The following is a 23200-nucleotide window of genomic DNA, read 5'->3' on the forward strand; positions in this document are numbered from 1 at the left end:
AATCCAACAATAATTTCCTGAAGAATCCATCATCCATTCATCCCATGAATAATAAGAAACTTGTTTGTGATTTTTTTCTTTTTTTTTTTCCATAAAGATTTGTATCTTTATTCAGTGTTCGTCACCAAAACTCTTAATGCTTTGTGGTTGTCTTCATCTTAAATTATTGGTCAGTATTCTGATATAAGGTTCTTATCTACTTATTAAAAATGTCTGGATTGATCTCACATCAGATCACCTAAGTGAGGTTTGAATGTCGGTTACAACATCCAATGTTTGGATCATCTAACTCCACCGACATCACATCTGATTGGGTTTGGATTAGTGGGCAAGGCATCCGAAGCAACAACACAACTCGGATATGGACAAAGTTGTTCAATCGGTCAAATTCCACCTTCCAGCAGCTACAGTTATACAGCATACAATTTGCATGGTAGAACTTATTTAATGTCAGAGCTAACCTGAACTAATACTCAAAGCACAACTCTAATGTAGGGTTCTAATTCCAAGCAGAAAAAGGCTCTTTCTTACCACCTTTTATCTTTGATTACCACCAAAATTTATAGTCACATACTCCTTTTACGTACTTAAATGGCTATGTCAGAATCAAACATTGTCAAACATTGTCAAATGTCATTGTTCACAAATTTCCATGCATTCTTTAAGTTGCCGTGGATAACGCAGTTCAACTCCAAGTTCCAATGACAGTTTTGGACCACAGCAAACATTGCAACAGTAGAGAAGATCATGATAATATACTCTCAGAAACAGACATTAAAATAGGGAATACAGTAGACAGCAGTGGTCTGTGGGGACATTAAATATATTGTATCTTTTTTCTTTTTCTTTGTTCCTTTCACTGGTTGCAAGGCAGCCAGATTGTGCAACAACACCTCCACAGTTTCTGATGGTACTGCTCCATTTGCTACGTTGAGGTATACATCTGCAAGCACTCTGCAAGCTCTTTGATAACATACCACAATATGCACATAAAGGTCCCAGAAGAAGCCTCTATCTATACGCATATTTAGCACATAAATGCATGCAGCATTTACAGCATAAACATGAAGAGGTCATTAATCTGATGTCACTGCTTACAGGTTTTTCTAAAGACATTTGGGGTTCTGGTGATTTGCCTCACTCCACACTGGATGAGAAACATTTAGTGCTGCATGCCCAGCAGGTTGTGAATATCACAGAGCAGAGCCTGTGAAGCAAACAACTGAGGAGATGATGCTGCAAATGGATTGGGAATAGACAAGTAGCGTGATGGTACAAAAATGTGAAAAGTGCAAAAAGAAATTCATGCCATTAAGAAATAGCTCCAGTTATTACACTGGCTATCACTGCACGGGCATTAGGCTACCAGAACTTTTAATAATTCATATTTATTAGCATTGCTGCAGTCTTTAACTTTTAAAACCTAAGGTCCCCCAATTGGGGGTTGTGGCAACAGCTTGTCAAACTGTGCCAAAATGGCCATTTTGGAGACCTCATCTAAACTATTTGCACTAAAAATCTCTATATTTGTTCTGCTTTACTTTATCAGAGTTGAGCTTTGTAGAAATATCTGTTACATATTAAACTGTTATTAGATAGAAGTTTACAGCTACAGCTGCATCATTCCAAAGGGATATTCATATTCATCCAAAAAGTGTTTTTGCAAGCCGGAAACTTTTTTCATTTTTGGTATGTGCCATTTTCATTTATTCTTCATCAGTATCCCACACACTGATGATTACAGATCTTACACTAATCTCCATTTACTATGACCTATTCAGACAGATCTTGTGATTATAAAGATACACTCATTGCATGAGGATGCAACTTTTGAGCAGCCTCAAGACTCAAGGCTCAGCACATTGTATTTACACCATTCACACGTTGTTGTTTACATTATTGATCTATTACTGACCAAATCCCTGCTCTTTTCATTTAATCAGCCCTCACTTTCTAACGAAGCTCGATTATTCGACAAGTAAAGCACATCAGCTGCTCACCCAAGGGAACATCTTAATGTTAAAACTTTTATGTTTTGTGTAATTATTTAACTCTATATTCCTATTCTACTGTGTCAGTTTCAAAGATATTTTGCGGTTCCACGGTTTCTAGTCAACACAGTTCATGATTAACATCAATATATTAGAGCGCTGGCTGCTGTTGTTTATGGTAAGAAGCCAGCATGTAACCCTGCAGATTTTCTCATTAATTTTGTCAGTATGAGGCCATTTCAGAAGGTGGATTGTAAGAAGAAGACTGACAGAGACATGAGCACATATGATCATTATATTTTTATGATTACATCATGAATATGTATTATTTACATACTTAATATTTATTTCTCAAGAGTCGGGGTGGTGAATCTTGCACATCATGTACAAGTCATTATGTAGACCTAAAATGATGTAGAGGCATCCATGTGTCGTTATATGTGTGCATAATCACCATTTATAATTTATAGGTGCATTTTTATTTGTTTGCTTGATGTAGGAGAGTTTGTTTTACACCACTGGGGTGCAGAAGCAACAGAATAAGCAGTTTTTCTTCCGGCTGTTTTGTTTTGTTTTGTTTTGTTGTTTTGTTTTTTTTGCATAATTGTACATGTAATTTGGCTTTCTAAATGCAGAAAAAGCAAACAATGGAGACGTGCATTTCTTTTTTAAAATCAGTTTCTAACATTTGTATTTATAAGCCGTGCAGCTCAGTCAGTAAACAGAAACAAGCACTTGTGTGCATGAATCTACATCTACTATAACAGTAGAAATTAGACATGGCATATTAAGTGTTTGTCTTTCAAAAAAAAAAAAAAAAAAAATCATCCATTGCAACAAAATGCAATTTTAAGCCCATCTTTTATGTCATTTTACCATGAGAACAGGGGGAGCTGAGGATCAGATGTTTGCTTATACAATCAAAAGACAGAACAGATGAAAATTCACATCAAATTGAGGAAGAAAAGAGATGAAGTTTAGAATTTGTCCTTGGGTCTGATGGCTTGTTGCCTCGACAATGAAAGACTGAAAGAACAAACTGTGTTTGCTGAATAAAGATCATGAGATGCAACTAAAAACTGACCTTGGTGTTTAAACCTTTTAAGTGTTTTTTTATTATTATTGTTATCTGCTGCAAATAACAAAAAGGATGACAGGTGGGTGGACAGCAACAACAGGAGAACAAATGTATAACTGAACAAGCAAAACAAAAGGAAAGAAAACAAAAAAAAAAGAAAAAGATGAAAATCTAAGACTTGACATTTTACAAAAGAGGTTTGTAAGTAGTCAGATTAATGCTACTATTGGTTATCTGCTATAGTAAATGAGGTTGTATATATTATAATATTTAAACAACAATGAACAAATAACCAGTAGATAGAAATTATTTTATGAGCTTGAGGTGTAAAAACCAACAGGCTGGGACCTGTTGAGCTGGAACGTAGATCAGCTGGACTCAGCTGTGATATGTCCAAACGCCCATATAAGGTCAGGAGACTGACGGACTAGAAAGATGCAGACCTCTGCTAGGCCATTTTATTTATTTATTTGCCAGTGATTGTGAGCATTATTTTTGAGTTAGAAACTCTAATGGAATCCCCATCTCCCAGAATCCTTTAAAATATTCCTGGATCCAGGCAGTGATCTGGATCATCCCAAAATCTAATCACCTGTTCCTTATTCCATTTCTGAGATTTCCTAAAAATTTAATCAAAGTCCGTCCATAGCTTTTTGAGTCAGACAAACCAACAAACCAACGCCGCTGAGTACATGACCTCCACCTTGATCACTATCATTAGTAAAAAAATAAAAAATGACAATGCCTTGGTGGAGGTCTGCGCTGTCTGAATGCTTCTAGTTTTTAATGTTTCCTTCGTGATCTTCTCTCTGTGTGATTGTCTGTCTGCTGTCATTTCCCCAAATGTTACATTGGTGTAACATTGCACAAAGAGATATGCAATGTTAAGAAAGAAACATGGCAGCCCCGGGGTAAACACTTTTTGCTGCCCTGCCTTTCATTATAACCTTTAGTTATAAAAACTACATACAAGGGTTAATTATAAGAACAGCAAATTTCAGCATTTGTGGCATCAAACAAGCCTCTGAGAGATTCCAGCAAAGCTTCCTGTTACCTGCAGTTTCTCTAATATAATGCAGCTTAGATATTTGCTTACACAAGCACTCTTGCTTAATACTTTAGAAACAAAGTGTGTTTCTCTTTTAAAGCAAGAAACAGACTTGTTGCTGCTTTAATTTTGCCTACTTTGGACTATTGGAGATCTTTGATATATGCATGCCCCAGTCAGTTTACCATGCCTCCTCTCATTTTATAACAAACTGTAAACCTCCAACTCATCACTTTATTATCCAGCAACCCAGCAGTGTACACCCTAGTACAGATTAATTTACAAAGGCCTTCTAGGTCTGCTACATCCCTACCTGTGTGTATATCTCTAGAAGTCTGATGGTCTCGTGCTTTGAGCTCTCACCAATGGTCCCGTGCTCATGAGAGCTGGAGAAGTTGTATTTCAACATGCTCCTTCAGACTGGAACAGTCTACATAATATTTTAGAAGTTCATGACTGTGTTTTTTTAATCGTTTAAAATCTATATTCAAAGACCTGGAGATGCAATCATTGACCTTTTGTGTTTTCTTTTTTTTTTGTTTTTTTTTTTTTTCAATTATTGTAAATATGTGGTTTACTCAATAATTCTTGTGTTGACTGAGTTATTGGCCAGTTCAGTTTTTTTCATTTCCCTGGCTGATCCCCCTCACCTGATTGCACTTGGCCTAAAAATTAACACTGGATTTTGGACTTGAAAATCCTGGTGCTTTAAAAATCATGTTTTTGTGTTAATACATTTGGAGGATTATAAAGTAACTTTCCACACTGGGATTTTTAGCTGATACACATTTTTTGTTGTGCAAAACCTAGCAGGCTATTTTCTCTCTCTTCTCTCCCCACGTGCCCCCATCAGCTACTACTTTCCTTCCACCTTCATCATCTTTATTCTTACTTTTCTTTTCTTATAACCCTCCTCTTTTTCTCAGCCCACTCCCCATCCGACCACTCCCACTCTTTCCCTTGTGCTTCTCTTCATCTTTTGGGGCAGCAGTGGCTCAGGCGGTAGAGCTGGTCGTCCAATGACCGGAAGGTTCGTGGTTCGATTCCCACTCCCGCAGTCAACTGTCGTTGAGTCCTTGGGCAAAACACTTAACCCTCTTTGCCTCCAGTGTTGGCATCACTGGTGAATGAATGTGATGGTCGGAGAGGCCGTAGCCCCGGACTGGCAGCCACGTCTCCGACAGCCTGCCCCAGGGCAGCTGTGGCTACACATGTAACTTACCATCATCAGGTATTAGAGAGGAGTGGATGAATAATGGATACACTATGTAAAGCGCTTTGGGTGCCTTGAAAAGCGCTATATCCAATCCATTATTATTATTATTATTTTATTCTGCATGGATTCATCTCCTCTCATTTTTTTATCCTTTGCACTTCCTCTTTAGTCTTTATTTCACCTTTGTAATGCCCATTGCTGAATCCTCTCCTCCTTTCTTCTGCTTTCTGTGTCATCAGTGCCCTCTGCTGATGCATGGCAGCCTCACATCACACTGGAAACGTTGAGTCTGTGAGGTTTTTGCCACTTCAGACAGCAATGAAACTAACAGTCTACCACATGGGACAAGCTTTTTATCCAAACATCATATTGAGTAGAAGTGCAAGAGCCGCTTAGTCTATTTGGTCTAATTTCTTGCTGTCTTTTAGTTTCTTTCTTTCTTTCTTTCTTTTTTTTTCTTTTTTACCCCAGAGGTGCATAATTTATATAAGAATCAGTCATGCATTACAAAAGGTGGCTTGCACTGTTTCTAATTATGCAGTCAGTGGCATACAGTTGTAGTTGACATAATGAGGCATCAGTACATCATCTGTTGCAGGGCATTTAAAGTCAGACAAGCCAAGGTGTTAACAAGCAGAGTAATTTTGCCTTTAGACCGAAACTTCCGTAATTAACAACAAACCGAAACTAGCTGTAGCATGTTGCTGCTCAGACTATGAGCCACTGACTAATCCTTTCTTATCTCAGTCTTTCTTCTCAGCTGAGCCCACAACTCATCCCACAGGCACAGATCCAGCAGTGATTAGAAGAAATGTAAACTCTAGCTGTGCATAGTTCAGAGATGTAATTACATATCAGGGCTGCAGAGCTGATGCAGATATCAAATGGGGGCTGCAAGAAGTGTGATTGTCAGCACTGGCAGCAATTCAGGGTGTTAAACGTGAAGGCCAAATAATGTCACGAGTTGGAAATTCATGCAGATGTGTTGCTCAGTGATTGTTGATATTAGTTGCAGCAAATAAACAAGTGAAACATAGCTCTACAGCGGTCTACACATATCAAGTTTCTATCACCAAGTTAGCAAAAGAGGGCAATGTTACAGTGTGATCATGCTCGGTATATTTATCTGTGCTTAAGAATTAAGGGAGGAGTGTCAGGGCAAACACACTGAGGTTTAAATGAAAACATGTTACATTAAAGTTGTGTACATTAATTGTTTGCTGTGAGGAAACAGTGGAATTGCTCGAGCTCAATTCAGCAGAGGACAACACACTCAATGATACCAATGTGATACATGTTGTTGTTGGCTTTGTTTTTTTTTTTTTTTAAGGAACTCCTGATGATTGTTTGCTTAGTTTACCTGTAAAAGCTATTGGAAATTTTCTGTTGTGTTTCTATACAGGTGTAGTAGTTGGTTGTCTGGTGTAAGGTTGGACTGAAAGGTCGTCGCTTCTATCTACTGTCTTTTTCTCCTTTCCTTTTCTCTACTTTCCTTTAAAACTTTACTTTCCTATAAAATCAGATTATCAGGAGTAGCGTTATACCCATAAAGCTCCTTTTGGCAAAGCAAATTTGTTCGGCACAACACAGCAGTTAGACCATCATTCTGCTGCTACCATGCTGGACAGTTTATGATTTCTGGCATTTCTTAATTTTAATGTCTCTAAAATTAATTCAAAAGTTAAGAAACTGTTGACTAATTCTGGTTGGTACAATTCAGGAAGTCTTCCTTCCTTTTTCAGAAAATAATGCATAGAGCATAAAGTCAACATATTCTTAACATAACAGAGTAAAGATGAACAATGCTCACTGACATGAAAGAACAAGTCACTTACCTGACTTAAAAGAACTCTTGAAGTCTTCTTTTCAGGTTCTGTTCCCAAATAATTGGCTCTTCTTTACTAACTCATACAGCAAAGTATAAAATAATCTACACCTCAGTGCAGTCTAGTTTCTTTGCACCAAACCAGTGAAAGATAAGAAGTTTGAATGTTTTCTGTGAAGCATGTAGTGTTAGTTGTCTATTGGTTAGAATCTTAGTGGAAGCATGTGTGTTGTTCTTGGTCAAGCAATTTGTTTCAGTGTTGTTAAGAGCTGTTATACAGCAAACCAACATGAAGAATCAGTGTCTGCAAAGACTCACCTGTCGTGTCTCCCCACATTACCAGTGTCTGGGAACAAAGATCTAGCACTTAAACACACCACAAAGATGATGTCAAACGACCAACTACATTTTCAGCCTGCATGTGCAAGAGGACATGACTTTACGTTGCAGAAGGGAACAGTAGTTTAAACATTACCAATTGCATAAAATATTAATAAAAAAGTAAAAAAAATCTTTACACATGTTGAATGAGCAGAACTAATGTGAGCAGGGTTCATCAGAGCCATTGGTGCATTACACACAGAAAATACAAGAAGCCTGATGACCATCCTGACAGCTGATTGTGAGCTTCATGTTTCAGGGCCCCAATAGAAAATGGTTTCCCTCTTATAAATATGTACCTTTATGTACTAATTTATTTATTTTGTTTGTTTGCTTGTTTGAAGATCCATTTTTTATATATTTCCTGTGTCCATCGACTTTTATCCAATCCACAACTTTGAGGTGTTTATTTTAAATCTTTGACTGAAACACAACAATTAAAAAGATTGCAGTTAATCAGCATTACCTGCACTTATGAAAGGTAGACAAGGAAAGTAGAAGTGCTTGTGTTTTTGTGTTTTGTTTTGTTTTTTTTATTTTGTTTTGTTTTATAGCTGAGATCAGAGTATCCAACTACTCTCGGCCTTGGAGCTGAGCTGAGGCACAGCCTGCTGTGTGCGTTTGTGTGTGTGATGAATGTTTGATTGTGTCATGGGAGATTTATGACATATCTGGAGCAGAAACACACACTTTGCTCATTAGAGGGAAAGGAAGGTGAGAGATGGATAAGGAATAAAAAGGCGAGAAGGAGGATGGATGGATGGATGGATGGATGGAGGCAGATAGTTGGCACAGGAAATGAATATACGATAGAGGATAAGTTTTAAAAGAGACTGAGTCAAGAGGTGAAAAAAGTGGGTGAACATGTAAAAAGATGAATAAAAGACTTCAAAACTGTCAGTCAATGAATCAAGTGCTAGAACAATCTTTCTGTGTGTTCAGTGTTAAGTCTAATGCCAATCACAATAATCCCATAATTACAGGGATTCCAGCTATTTATAATTATAATTCTGTATTTATGGTGCTGTAGCTCTGAATTGGTTGAGGAAAACAGAAGTGGAGAAAGAGCAGAAACAAGACTCAGAAATTCAGAGGCTTTCCCAAATTGCTTCTGATGCTTCTTCCTAAAAGAGGCCTGGTATCTTTTTTGGGGTCGTCTATGAGTCACAAAACATTTGGTTCTGAGAAAATGGCTCATGAACAGAGCTGAGGCGACAGTAAGCCTGTGCCTTTGTATCTTGAGAGGGGGATCACCGAGGCCTCGCTTTGACTTTAAAACTTCAAACACACCCCAGTAGATCCAATTTCTCTGTGAATACACTTTGCTTATCCTCAACTAAGACATTATGAAAGACTTGTTTGATGTTTCAGGGGTCCTACTTTAGTTTGTTTGTTTGTTTTTTCTGGGAAAATCTACTCTTAACCTGGCTTTGTGACTGCACAAACCTTGTTTGGTGCTGCATCATTGCAGCAGTGCTACAAATCTTCATTTAGCTCATTTATTTTTATTTTGTGTCATAAATGAGCCAAAAAGCTCAACTAAAGAGTTTCGCTCAATAAGATCAAGGAAACAATATTATATATTATATATTGTTGTCATCAGCAAACATATTTTAGTTGTACTTTATTAGAAAAAGTCTTTCCTTTTCCCGGACTCATGATGTTTTGCCCTCTCTAAATGGCTATAAATCTTATTTATCCTAGCGTTACAAGGAAATTGACACTGATTTTAAAAAGTGGAAGAGGATTAAACTGACACTGTGGAGAAAAGTTTTCATAATAAAATGATAGAAGTCCTACAAGTCTGCCAGGTTAAAATCTTTACCTTAAAGAGCTCTAATGAGATAATTGAAGTTTTATTATAGGAAAATGAGTCAAAAAAATGACATTGATATGTTAAAATTAGCCACATTTTGAAAAATGCTGAAAAACACAGAAAAAAATCTACATTAAGCTCACCATTGTGCTCACCATTCTGAGGTGCTGACGGACATCTTCAACACCTCACTGTCGCTGGCATCCGTTCCCACCTGTCTAAAGACTGCAACCATTGTCCCCGTCCCAAAGTGTCCCACAGTTACAGGCCTGAATGACTACCGACCCATAGCCCTGACCCCGGTAGTCATGAAGTGCTTCGAGAGGCTGGTTATGGCCCACATCAAAGACTCCATCAACGTCACCGTGGACCCACATCAGTATGCATACAGAAAGAACCGCTCCACTGATGACGCCATCTCATCAGTGGTCCACACAACCCTCACCCACTTGGAGAGCAGAAACTCATACGCCCGCCTGCTCTTCCTGGACTTCTCCTCCGCCTTCAACACCATCATCCCACAGACACTGGTCCAGAAGCTCTCCACCCTTGGTCTGAGTAACACACTGGGGAACTGGGTCCTGGACTTTCTGACCAACAGACCTCAGACTGTCAGGATCCATAACTCCACCTCCTCCTCCATCACCCTCAGCACCGGCTCTCCTCAGGGCTGTGTGCTTAGCCCCCTCCTGTTCACTCTGCTGACATATGACTGCTCGGCGAGACATCCCAGCTGTCATATAGTGAAGTTTGCAGATGATACAGCGGTTGTGGGACGCATCAACAACAACGATGAGTCGGAATACAGAGAGGAGGTGGAACACCTGGTGCAGTGGTGCAGAGAAAACAATCTCTGCATCAATGTGAAGAAGACCAAGGAGATGGTGGTGGACTTCAGGAAGGATAAGCGCCCTACTCCTCCCCTGCACATCGGAGGAGTAGCTGTGGAGTTGGTCTCCAGCTACAGGTACCTGGGTGTGCACATAACCGAGGACCTCACCTGGAACACCAACACTTCCCAGCTGGTCAGGAAAGCACATCAGCGCCTCTACTTCCTTAGGAAGCTGCGGCGAGCAGGACTAGGGAGCGCTGTCCTGAGGAGCTTCTACCACTGCGCGGTGGAGAGCGTCCTCTGCACCTGCATCACCGTGTGGCATGGCAACTGCACCGCCGCTGAGAGGAAGGCTCTGCAGAGGGTGGTAAAGGCTGCACAGAGGACTATGGGGAGCAGCCTTCCCACCACCTCAGACCTCTACACAGCACGATGCAGGGGGAGGGCCCTCCGCATCATGAAGGACTCCACACATCCAGCACATGGACTTTTCCAACCCCTCCCCTCAGGCAGGCGATTAAGATGCATAAGGAGCAAGACCACCAGGTTCAGGAACAGCTTCTTCCCTGAAGCTGTCAGACTGCTGAACTCTTGCCATGCCTTGTAGACTCCTCCCCACCCTTCCCCACCCTACCTCCCCACCTCTGAACACCAGCCCAAACCCTGCTGCCCTGCCCCCACCCCCCCCATCCCCACCCCAACTGAATCCACCCCCTCCCCCCACTCCGACAAACAGACCTGCACTGCAAACACTTTACCTGTCCACATGTTTACATGTTTATCTGCTGTCCATACAAGTGCAATATCATTAATATTAATATCAGAAATGTTATACTTTGGACTATCACTACCTCATGCACATACATACTTGCACATATTTATCTAGGCTGCACATGCTAACTGGGCTCTTTAGTGTTTACTGTTATTTTTATTTAAAATTTTGCTGTTTATATTCTATTGTATTTAGCTTATATTCTATTTATATTTAGCCTATATTTCTATTTTTTTTCATGTCTTATTTTATTTCACTTATTGCCCTCCTTCTTATGGCTCAAACCGGGACCTCAGTTCTAATTTCGTACCATAAACATGTAAATGTGAGCTGGTATGACAATAAAGTTCCTTGAATCCTTGAATCCTTGAATCCATCTAATCTGGGGAATAATCTGGTTCAACACAACAAACACAACTCACATTCTAACTCATGAAAGAGACTAAGATTAATAAGATACACTTAAGGGGTATCTTATTAATATTTAATATTAATATTTGCACATCAAATGGTATGGTTAGTTATTTAAATGAGACTTGTTGCAGCAGGGAAATATCTAAAACCTGCAGGTTGTTAGCCTTCGTGGACCATAGTTGATGACCGCGTGTCTAAATATCATCACATTGGACTCAGAAGTTTCAGAAAGAAGATTTTCACTGAACTTGCAGGACATGGGTGTTGCAATATAAAAAGCCCTTCTGCTGAATGAATGCAACTGCAGTACTAAAGAGGCAGAAGTCTTGCTTAAAACTGCTGTAGTTCTAAACCTAAAAGACTAATTGGAAAAATTCTGGTTCTGACATGATCAAAATTTTCACACAAAATGTGAGAAGGTCACAGGTTTGTGAGAAATAAACATGCTTTTGCTTGGGGAACTGCAACAACTCTAATATTTAGCTCATTCAATATATTGTACTGAAAGAAAGCACAAAAAGCAGGAAAAGCAGATTTTTCTGGTAAAATGTACCAATTGTAATGCACTAAAACTGCAATGTCCTGCATTTCAAAATGACCAGGTTGGTTTATTTTTCATGTTTAAAGATTGTTTTTGTGTGTTTAAAGGCCTCTGGTATTCATTAACCAAGGCTTTTCCAATCATGTTTAGTGTTGTTAAATTTTAATAAAATGCTACACAATTTAAGAACTATAGAAAGTTGAAATACATAAAGTTTTTCTGAGTGAGCTGACACAGAAGAAAGTGAGACAATAAATCAAAAAGCTTAAAAATCCGTTCTAATCAAAGTTCTGAAAAAAAGCTTCTACATGTGCAATAAAACAATTTAGTTTGTCACAGACCTATTTTTTCTGCAGCAACATTATCTAAATAATTCCTAGACAGATGTGACAGATGTCATCAATCATAGAGCAATTTAAGCCACAACTTGGTATTCAATCCAACTGTTGACAAACATGTTTTAAGAACATGACTGAAAATACCTCTGAGAATAACTCTTCTCCAATTTCATTTATTTATTTATTTATATTACACCCCCCCCCCCCCCCCCCCCCCCCCCATCTATATTTCAATTCAAGATGTTGAGTATACATATACCATACATTTCCTTTTTCATTTAATCTTGATAATATTAGATTATTTTTAGCTAAATAACTTCAGGACATGGACTCTCAGAGTTCATCTTTTTGACATGTTTGACAAAAAAATGAAATAATAATAATAATTATTATTATTATATTATTATTTATTTATTTATTTATTTATTTTTTTGTCTGCTGAAAATATTTTGCTCACGAACTAAAACATAAGTGATTATCTTTTTACAATGACACATGGAAAAGTTTAGGTTTGATTGAGTTGTGTGATGATATAAAACTGATGATGAGTAAGCTTAAGGTGAAGACCTATCATCTATCATGATTAAAGTTTACTGTTGATTTAAACTAATATAAAAATGTATCGATACAAGCTCATTGTTCTACTGATCACCACTCTGACCTCCTAAGAACGCTTTGTGGACTTTGTGGTTCTGGTGTATTACCACCACTTTGCCACTGCATGTTTTTTGTCATTTTTAGTTCCCTTTGGGTTCATTTTTGTTTAAATTATTGAGGTTGTTTCAAACATCTGTTGATCAAAGACAAGTCTGATACTGAGGATACAAAATGTTTAAATGTCAGTTCATTGTAGAATCATAGATGTAAACACTCATTCATGAGGTTAAGATTAATGGATATCTCCTCTTTGAGATCAGCTGTGCAGATATCTTTTCTCTCTTTGAGACTGCTTCTGTTCTTGCAAACATTTAATTTAATTATATGTTGCCTGAATGAATTACCTTCTTGTCTGGATTTGCTATGTTATATTGGGTGTCATATCTTTACTGTTTACTGTAAGGTTTCCCACCTTTATGCTCTATTTTTATTACTTGAAATGTTTATTCTAAACCATTTATATTGCTCTCTTTAAAATGTTAATAAATTTTTGAGAGTTTCAAACTTCTCTCAATTTCCTGTTTTAAGGTAATTTTTTTCTCTCAGGCATGAAATAGACTACTTTTATTCCTCATAGAGTGCGGACAATGTTGACAAGTTTAATTTGAGATTTTCCAATGAGATCTGATCAGGACTCTGGCTGTCGGTACAACTTCATGAATTAAGTGGTTGTTGCTGCAAAGTAAAGAGAAAACGTTCCCGTGGTGTCTTTTTTTGACCTTTAAATTCAGCTGTCAGAAAAGTTGAAGAACTGTACTGTTGAGCAGCAGAAGGAAAGTTTCACATTTGGTTCACCAATACAAGTTCTTTAGAAAAGATTAAAGCAAGTATGTGTCTGTTTTGCACAGTTAGCTACATTCTGGATCTTGTAGTGTTTCACATTTCTATATGGATGGAGTGTTTTTTGGAAAGGGTGTTGTGTGGATAAGAAAAAGCAGGTAAAAACTCAGTTTATATTGTATCAAACGTGCCTTTAAAAGCACATTACTTAAAACTCTCTGCTTCAGTGGCATGCTGACATTCATTATGTACGTTGCTGGAGCCCTTAAGACTGATGAACCACACTTCACATTACAACAGTTTTGGTTTGCACCACCACTTTATACACCTGAAACTGAATATCAGTGCTTTGGTCATTCTAAATGCTTGTGGCTGACTGATAAAGAAATGCATGGGGACATTATTGGAGGGAAGTAAGGCAAGAAAAAGAGAAAGTGTGTACCACAGTGTGAATTTCTTTTTCTTTTTTTTTTTTCTTTTTTTTTTTCTTTTACTGTTATTTCTTTACATGTTAATATTTTTTAAGATAGTTAAGAATGAGGGAAGGGTGCCAGTTTGCTCTGGCATGCAGACTATTGAATTAGACATGAATGAAGGAGAATGAAACAAGATAAAATTAACTAAACAAAAATTACATTTAACCAGCTGGCGTAAACCTAAAAACAGAGTGAAATAAATCCTATACAATATTTGTGAAATGGATCATGCTGCCTGTTTTTATGAGTTTCTATTGTAGTTATTAAGATGAATAACTTATTTAGGTTCACTCATTTAATGGTGATTTGCACTAACAAGCACTGTAAAAATGGCACATCCAGTATTATGCTCAATTGTTTTACCAGTATTACATTAGTGTGATTGAGCATCCTGCTGTGAAGGATGAAAGGGATCATCTGATGATGAAAAGTTGTAGCAGGATGAGCAAAGAATGGCTGCAAAATGTGTTCACATCATTCTGCATAAGAAAAATATTAACTGTGTATTTCACTTGTTGACCTTCACTGCTATTTTTCTTTATTCAAAGCTGGGTTGCTTTTACATGTTATAAAATATAAACAGTATATTCCTGCTTTAATTCGAGATTGTTTTATTTTGCCTTTTCACATGAGTCTCCAGCATGCTTCATTAACTGTGGCATTGTGTGTATTACCATGATCCTAATTAACTGTGCAGAACTCACTTGGAATTATGTATTTCTGCATCCTTAAATCTGTGTGCAAGTTTATTAGATAACTGAGTGAGAGCTTCCCCAGCTTGCATGCACATATTTGTGTGTCTGCGGACCATGTGGACAAACAAGGGTGTTCTTATGGAATTAATAAAGAGCTGGGCATATGAAAGAGGAGGGGGTACATCACACTAAAATCCTCAATCTTCTGCAGCTTCAAACTTCACCAGTACTTAGTCTTTTTCTCTTTCTTTTTTATATATTGACATTATAATTGATTTGTTTGAGAACAGGTGTGTCTTTGGAGCTTTTTGAAGGGGCAGAAGAAGATTAAACAACGTGAATTTACACTACCGTTCAAAAGTTTGGGATCACTACCCTATTGAATGCCATGGCAAAGTGACCCCAAACTTTTGAACGGTAGTGTAAACTGAGAACAAAAGTGTTTATTCAAATCCTTCATGTGTCCTTCTCATGGTTTGAAGATTTGACTGCAGCCAAAGAGCTTTACTTGTAAGTCAGCAAAGCTTAAATTCATTATTCAAAGTGGTAGTCAGTGGAAATCCCAACTCAAGTCGTAGCCTGTCAAAAGAAAAAGAAAAGACTCTTTAGACTACGGTGTAAACTTTCCAGCCAAAGACACAAATACAAGTTTATTCTTGAGATGATCAAGTTTAATTCTGATCATTTCATTTGCGCTCAAACTGTCCAACTTCAATCCAAATAAAGATGAAAGAATGACAGAGCGGAACAGAGAAAACTCATATCTCCTGAGGGCGAGAAAAAAAATCAACTTCTTGATCTTTTATTTATCATGTGTGTTAATCATAATCTTCTGAAGTATCATCGCCACAGGCCCTGCACTTTTAGATGTTACTGAGTTTGTTTGAGGAGGCAGCAGGTGGTCTCCATAGTCCTCAGGGAGGACATGGGGGAGCAAGGGAACAGTGTGGTACTCATCCATGGCATTTTCATCACACCAAGTTAACTCACTGAGTCAGAAATTTAATGTGCTTCAAATGATGAGACAAGAAGATTCAAAGCAATTCCATACATTAAATAAATAAATAAGAAAGGTTGAACATGTTTGTGAGCTGTGGTTAAATGAAACAACTCTGGCCAAGGAGAAATAAAATCCCTTTAGAGTCCATATTTTATGAAGGGGTGGGTGGACATGGTTTTGTCCATCTGTCCATCAACCTTAGCCTCATCTCTAGCAAATGTTTTGAATAAAGTTTGAACTTCCAAGAACATCTTGCTTGCTGATTGTTTGTATCATGCACCAGTTTCTCACGATTTGAAAGGACGGACCAGCTGACTTTGCATAGGTCAACACTGAAAGGTCAAGACTTATGGGCATGTGCCAACAGACACAGACGTAGATGAGACAGAAGAGGAAAAATTTAAAAAAAAAATTTAAAAAATGCCAAAAGAAGGAATGAAAAAAAAGTAATAATGATGTGCACTGAAACACGATTGTCCTAGTTTTGAAATAATAACTTGGTTAGAAACAACATTAGACACGATCTCCAATATCATGCTACTTATTTTAAAAAGACAAAATGCTTGTAAATTACCAAAAGTTATTTATTGTAGGCTTATTATAGTATTTTATTAAAACTGAACAGCAGATGTAGATATTTGTGAATGTCATAATTTGCTAAAAGTTCATAAGTAGAACTTAAGAACAGAGGTTTGTTTTGGCATGAAGAGAAGAGCACTGTCATAGGGTGCTTTTAAAGCTGTAACTTATTGTTCAGCACAAAAACAGGAAATTAAAAAAATCTTTATAAATTCAGATTCTAGAGCAGATCTGGATGATGCAGACTCATCATGCTGATTTTACTCATCTGTTCATGTATTTCAGACATTCTCGCTTGGTGTTTTGCAGTAGAAAAATGTTTGTGAATTGAGATATTCTGCTTCTCTTCTGCTACAATGCTGCACTCGGTAAAAACAGTTTACCTACACTTTCATGGTGAATACTGGGAAAGTATTTTAGGCCCTTCTTTTTAGGTATTGAGAGAGAAAGGGGGTGACATGCATCATGACGTCCCAGACTGGAATTTGATGGGGACATGTTTTTGGGCCGGCTGCTTGGAGGAACTGCAACATCAGTATGTGAGGTGGCCACTCAACCAATTATAGTAAACACCTCCCCAAACACTGGGGATGTGTCACACACAGCAACACATTTCTCCCCCACATGTCTGCATGTTAATAATCAGACACACGTAAAGTTGATGGCATATCAGGTATTGCAGATGAGTGCTGAGATTTGTCAAAAGTGCATTGAGTTTGGACAAAATTGCAAGGATGTGCAGAATTCACAAGGATTGGCTAAATCAATGTCAGTAGCTGCAGTCATTGCAAATTCCTGAAGGGACTGCCTCATAGTGAATATAAGTGTGAGTGACTGGTGCTGTGTGTAGTCCGCATTTACCCTGTCTCTTACCTGATAGTAGCTGAAGCGTTTTTTTGTTGGTTTGTTTTTGTTTTGTTTTAACTGAAAACTTTCATCCAGACATTTTCGTTTTCCGCTTCATAAAAACGGTCGTAAAAATGCTGATATGTGCATTGATCAGGGCGTACAAAGTGAAAGCACACATATGTTACATCAGTCCATCTGGGGTAGATTAGCTTGCAAGAAGATTGCCACAAGACACATGTCTGGCTGATGAAACAACATTGATAAGGTTCATTGTCTAATCATGTTATGGAATTAAACCTGCACCTGAGTGGGCCTAGCTTGTCCAATATGTTGATGTGACAGCTCATTATGCAGGTGATTCACAGAGCTGACAAATCCAGAATAACACACATCATCAACTTTTTAATTTACCTAAAACACATCCTGGATGGTCAAATGAATAGATTAAAATGTTCAACATCAAAGAAATATATATTTTTGACCTATCTGAGAGAGACCAAGGGATTCAAAGAAAAACTGGTGTATCCTGAAGCAGACTTTTACCACAGGCGCTCTGATTCATACCCAGGTTTCCTGACAGGTCAAGCTTCACTTGTCCAGTTAGATTTTTTCAGTAGTACCTGACTGTCTAATAAAATTAATCCCCGACTGACTGAGTGGCTGTACAGGAAACAGCCTGTAGCTGGGACCTGTCAGCATAAATTAGTCCTGTTTGTTTCCAATATATATATGCGTGTGTGATTAATACTTAGCTGCTGTCAGCTGTTGTATCAAGCTACAGCCCAGTTAGACATACCTGGGCTTGTACTGCAAAGCAGGGTTAGTGGGTTATCAGGATAATTTCAGTTTTTATGGTTTGTTAAACCAGATAACTGGAAATTACCCTGGATACATTGACACATCTTTATCATTCAGCCCCAGAAGAAAAAGAGTTAACCATCCCAACATGGTCCCAGGAGGAAAAAGGCAGTCCTTTTTTTTTCTTTGTACCAGAAAGAGAGAAGAAAACCGTGAGATGAAGACAGAAAATATGCACCCTTTCCATGGAAAACATACCTGACTGTATTCTGGAATTATCTTGGGCAAAGATACTGACGATGGTCTTTTTGTACTTTGCCATGCAAGATAACAACAGAAAGAAAATCTTCCTCCACACCAGCTGCTGGCTGTTTCTGAATCATGTCATGACTCATTTGGTGGCCCCTTGTGACTGGGTGTCTAGGGTACAGGCATTAACAGTGAGAGCTCTGCACCTATCAAAGCTAAAAGGACACCACCACGTCATTGATGAAGTCAAAAACTACCATATAAAGACAAAAAAAAAATTCATTAAAAGAAAGAAAATTTTTACCACAGACTTCGTTTAGACATTTTTAACGGTGACTGAAACGTTATTAACTTGCTATTTTCCACACAGGAAGTAGTTTAATTAAATTAAGAACTGCCACCAGAGGGGTGTACTAAGAAGTAAAATCTAAAAAGTTGTCACAGAGGTGGCTCTTTTTAAAGCTGCTAGTTATCCATGACTGAACATACAACCTGCTCTGCAGCAGTTTGAGCACAGAGTTTTGGATCAAACGGCTTATAAAAAGCATTGTCTGTTGATGAAATCCCACACACCACATACTGAATCTATGCTGATGCCTGACATTTTTCTGGAACCACACTTAAAACCCTTATCCAACAAGAGTCAGATTGTTAAAGAACTGGCAGAAAAACCAATAAGTTAACAGTCATCTAAAACTCTAGTCAGTGAATATAGATGTTAAACCAAATTCAACCATCGTACAATTAAATCTTTTCACCAGAGTTGTTAACCAAAACTCTGCCCTCTTGACCAGAACTTACTGCTGGAAGAAAAACCTATAGTTATTGTTACCTAAAGAATTTATACAAATTTAAACCTACTGAGCTGTAATTATTCCCACCACAGGATGTTTGCACTTATTTATCATGTTACCATTGCAACCAAGTATTCAGTATGTGTATATACGGTTTTGATAAGATGGCACCCAACAGCTGAGACTGGATTTAACACTGGTTACAAAATTATTCTGCATTTAAATAATGTTAAATTTTTTATTTGGTTTTATATTGAAACGTTTTCTGTAAAGTTTAGATCAGTTTTGTGGGCTACTGACAGGTGCACATTTCAAAATTACACTAAATAAACACTTTGTACAACTCTCACTTTTCTGATTGCAGGTCCCCTTGCCATGTCTGCTCCAGCAGTTTTGTTTTTGCTGTCACGATTTCTCTACTCTTTTCAACTCTTCATTCACACAACCCACTCTCCATGTAAATTAAGCGTTGGTGTATTTTATAGCACTTTTTCTGTATGTGAGAAGACAGAGTGAGAAGATGAAAATATGGTTAACAAAGAAAGGTCATAATCACCATTGTTAAACCTGCTATGTCTGAGTGGTTTACGTTTTGTTGAACATCTAAAACAAGGAAAACCTTGTTGTGTTTAACTTGACAAAACTTAACTTTTCAACCTCATTCAGCTAATTATTTTTATTTTAGAGAATCCTGTTCTCATGGTTAGTGATCACCTGGCAAACTTCCACTAGTCATTTTTAAACTGTAGCACAGGCAGACACACACAGGCACACAGATACACAGGTAGATTGACAGACAGCAGCTCAGCTCACTGGCAAGTTGCAAAGCGAGATTCACAAAGCACCAACCCACAGAGCAGTCTTTGAGGTGGAAGAATTTTCCCTCCAAAATCTCCTCAGCTACACATGAACAAGGTGGTCCATCCGATTGCAGGAATATTTAATCAGAAACTCTGTGAAAGAATAGAAGTCTGAAACTATCAAATCTACACCATATAAGTTCACATCCCTTCATATGCGTTGGTGGCATGGTTTTCTGTGCCTGCAAGGTGAGGACCCATCTGTTTGAATCTGGAGGGAGGGGCTGTGTGGTTTTTAATATTTTCTCGTGATGTAGATAACATGTCTATGTCACAAACAGCATAACCTGGTTTTACCCTGCAGAGGACATCATGAGCCATTTTTACTCACAAAATCCTATTTTTAAATTAAACAAAAAAAATATATATATATATACAAATTTAATCAACAGTATATTTGGTTTTCATCACAATTAAGTAATTCTGTGTTGTTTACAGCTCAAAAAACACATTTGTGGGTGCACTACCCCTTTAAATCCTCAAAAAACTTTGTTAAACCTGCAGATTCACACACTGCTGTCTGCATGTCACAGTTCCGTATGTCAGCTGCAACATGCATATTCAAACTCACATGAAGATCAAAGCACTGGCAGACTGTTTATTTTGCAGTTAAATACCTTTCATTGGAGGAAAAAAATAAATAAATAAATAAAGGGAAAAAACAAAAAAGGTAACAAATATTTACACACACAAATATTTTTTCATCGATAGACTTAAAATCCTTTTTTTTTTGAGAGTAAAGAGGTTCAGGAGAAAGTGAAGCCATAATGATGTTAGAGGACTGTATTTTTCACAAAAGCCAATATTCATTTAGGATAATGCTATAAATAAATAGAGATCTTTCTATACTGATTTTGTTTGGCAGCAAGACAAAAAGCTGTTTTTTTTTTGTTGTTTATTTTTTAATGCAGAAGCAGTTTCTATTTCATCCACACTCACTAATGGATTCCACAATGAATTAATGTATCTGAGAAGGGTATGAGAAATAACGTTATAAATTATATAAATTGATGAAAATCACGGTTTGTCAGATTCTGCCTTTATTTGTTTATTTGTTGTTTTGATTGTTTATAGAGACAGAAGAAGAAAGAGGGAGAGGAGAGGGCGAGAGAGATGAAAAAAGGACTGTGAAGACAAAGCAGAGAAAAGGTGAAAGACAGTTAAGACCAGAACCTGGAGATGAAACTGAAGAGGCAGTTGCCATATACAAAATAACTAAATGTCACTTTCTGCCATTGGAAAAGGGGAAAGATAAAAAGAATTGGTGAAAGATAGTGAAAACTTTTCCAACACTGGTGACAGCACCTCTGTGACCAGCCACGAGTTTATATATGCTGGTGCCTGATAAACAGAAAGGAGAAAATAAGCAAGTTAAAATAAAAACAAGAATTTATGCAGAGGACACACTGATGAAAGCAGAACTGATTGCATCATAGAGGATGAATAAGTAATGAGTTTTCTTTTTTTTTTTCCAGTTTCACATTTTGACTATTAGTTCAAATTACGTAACTTCGGTTAGACTCAACAATCTGACACATAATGCAACATAATGCAATATCACTGCAACAAACATGAGTCTGACAGCTGTTTGTTTCTCTATGTGGAATCAGTTTAGCTGTTTGTGGAGCTGAGGTAAATTGTAAAAAAAAGCTTATCTACACCATTTGGTGAGTAAAATAAAAAAAAGTACCATAATTTAAGATTTGAAATATTTGTGTTGAAACATGCAGGCGCCCTTAGACATAAATATCTACAGTGTCCCTGATGGGCAGTGGTGCATTTTCACATCAGAACATCCTGTGGATGTGTTGACATTTTGCAGCTGACATAAGAAGACATGAAAAGGTTTTTTCTTCCTGAGACAGGAACTTCTCCATGACAGTTCAGCACCGCAGTGCCTCAGAATGTAACAGTTATTTGTTGACTACAAGTTTAGTCTTTATGTTACCCAGGGGAGTTCGGTGGGAGATGCTTGTTTTCTGCGGTACCCTGCTTTGTAGTTTCACATTCCTGGAAGCTGCCTTGCATGACTGCAGCGTCACAGAGGGACATAGATGTGTCCCTGCTGTTTGACTGCTTGGAGGACAAAGATGTCAACTGTTTCTGCCAGCTGGTTGCAGATGCAACATGCATGTGGGTGTAGCATGTATCGATCCTCTGCTGCAGTGGGCTGCAAATTGTTTCCATAAAGGCTTCATAAAAATTGTCTCGGTAATGGGTTCGATTTCTGAGTCACTAATTTTATTAATGTCATTGCTCCCAATTCCAGATTCAGTATCCTGCCTCTGCATCCTACTCAGGCTGCAAATGAATCTCTTCCAAGACTATGTGTGAGGTTTGATCTACGGATTCCAAATCCAGGTTTTTATTTGATGAATTTGAAACATACATTTGATACAATTTACAGATGATACCGACACACTCCTCCAAGCAAGTCAGGGTTTGGTGGTCCACCGTGTCAAAGGCTGCTGTCAGGTCTATAGGATTTTGATGTGAACCCAAAAACCATGAAGGTAGTTTAAACTGAAATCTATTTTTTTTTAAGACAAATCTGGCATAATACCAGCAGAGAAGTGCACTCCACTGGTATTTAAGACTTTTACCTAGTAGAGCACAGAACTGAAATTTATATTTGACTGGTATAAAAAAAAATAAGGGAGACAAAAACATTTTCTTTCATTAACTTTGTGTATTGAATTACAGACAGAATAAACCCAGGATGATTTATGTTTTGTCTTGTCAGCCTAATTTAGCTTAACATGCATTTTAGCATTTCTGGCTTAAAACACATTTTAAATAAAGTTTGGACAGAAAAGGTTTCACAATTTTGCAATGATGTCACTTCTCACCACACAGTAGATGTTCTATCACTGAGGATTCCCAGTTATTTTGTCGGTGTCTTCCTGCAAATATGTCTGAACAACAGAAAAGTCTCCATGAATTCTCTATTGGGACAATTCAGAACAGAAGGCAAGCTGCTGTAATTTCATCTTCTTCTTCTTCTGTCAGTTTGAAATGTGTGCAGAATGTCTTTTCAATTGTCTTGTGAAAAATAGATGGACGTTCCTGGAAAAGTTGGGGTCTGGAAGATATCGTGTTGCTCTAAAATTAGCTTTGCCAAGAACATTGTTACAGCCCCAAACCATCACAAACCGGGGTTTTGGACTTGTTGCTAACAACAGTCCGGATGCTCCTTTTGCTCTTTGCTTCA

The sequence above is a fragment of the Melanotaenia boesemani genome, chromosome 3 (genome assembly GCF_017639745.1).
Source record: "Melanotaenia boesemani isolate fMelBoe1 chromosome 3, fMelBoe1.pri, whole genome shotgun sequence".
Classification (NCBI taxonomy): domain Eukaryota; kingdom Metazoa; phylum Chordata; class Actinopteri; order Atheriniformes; family Melanotaeniidae; genus Melanotaenia; species Melanotaenia boesemani.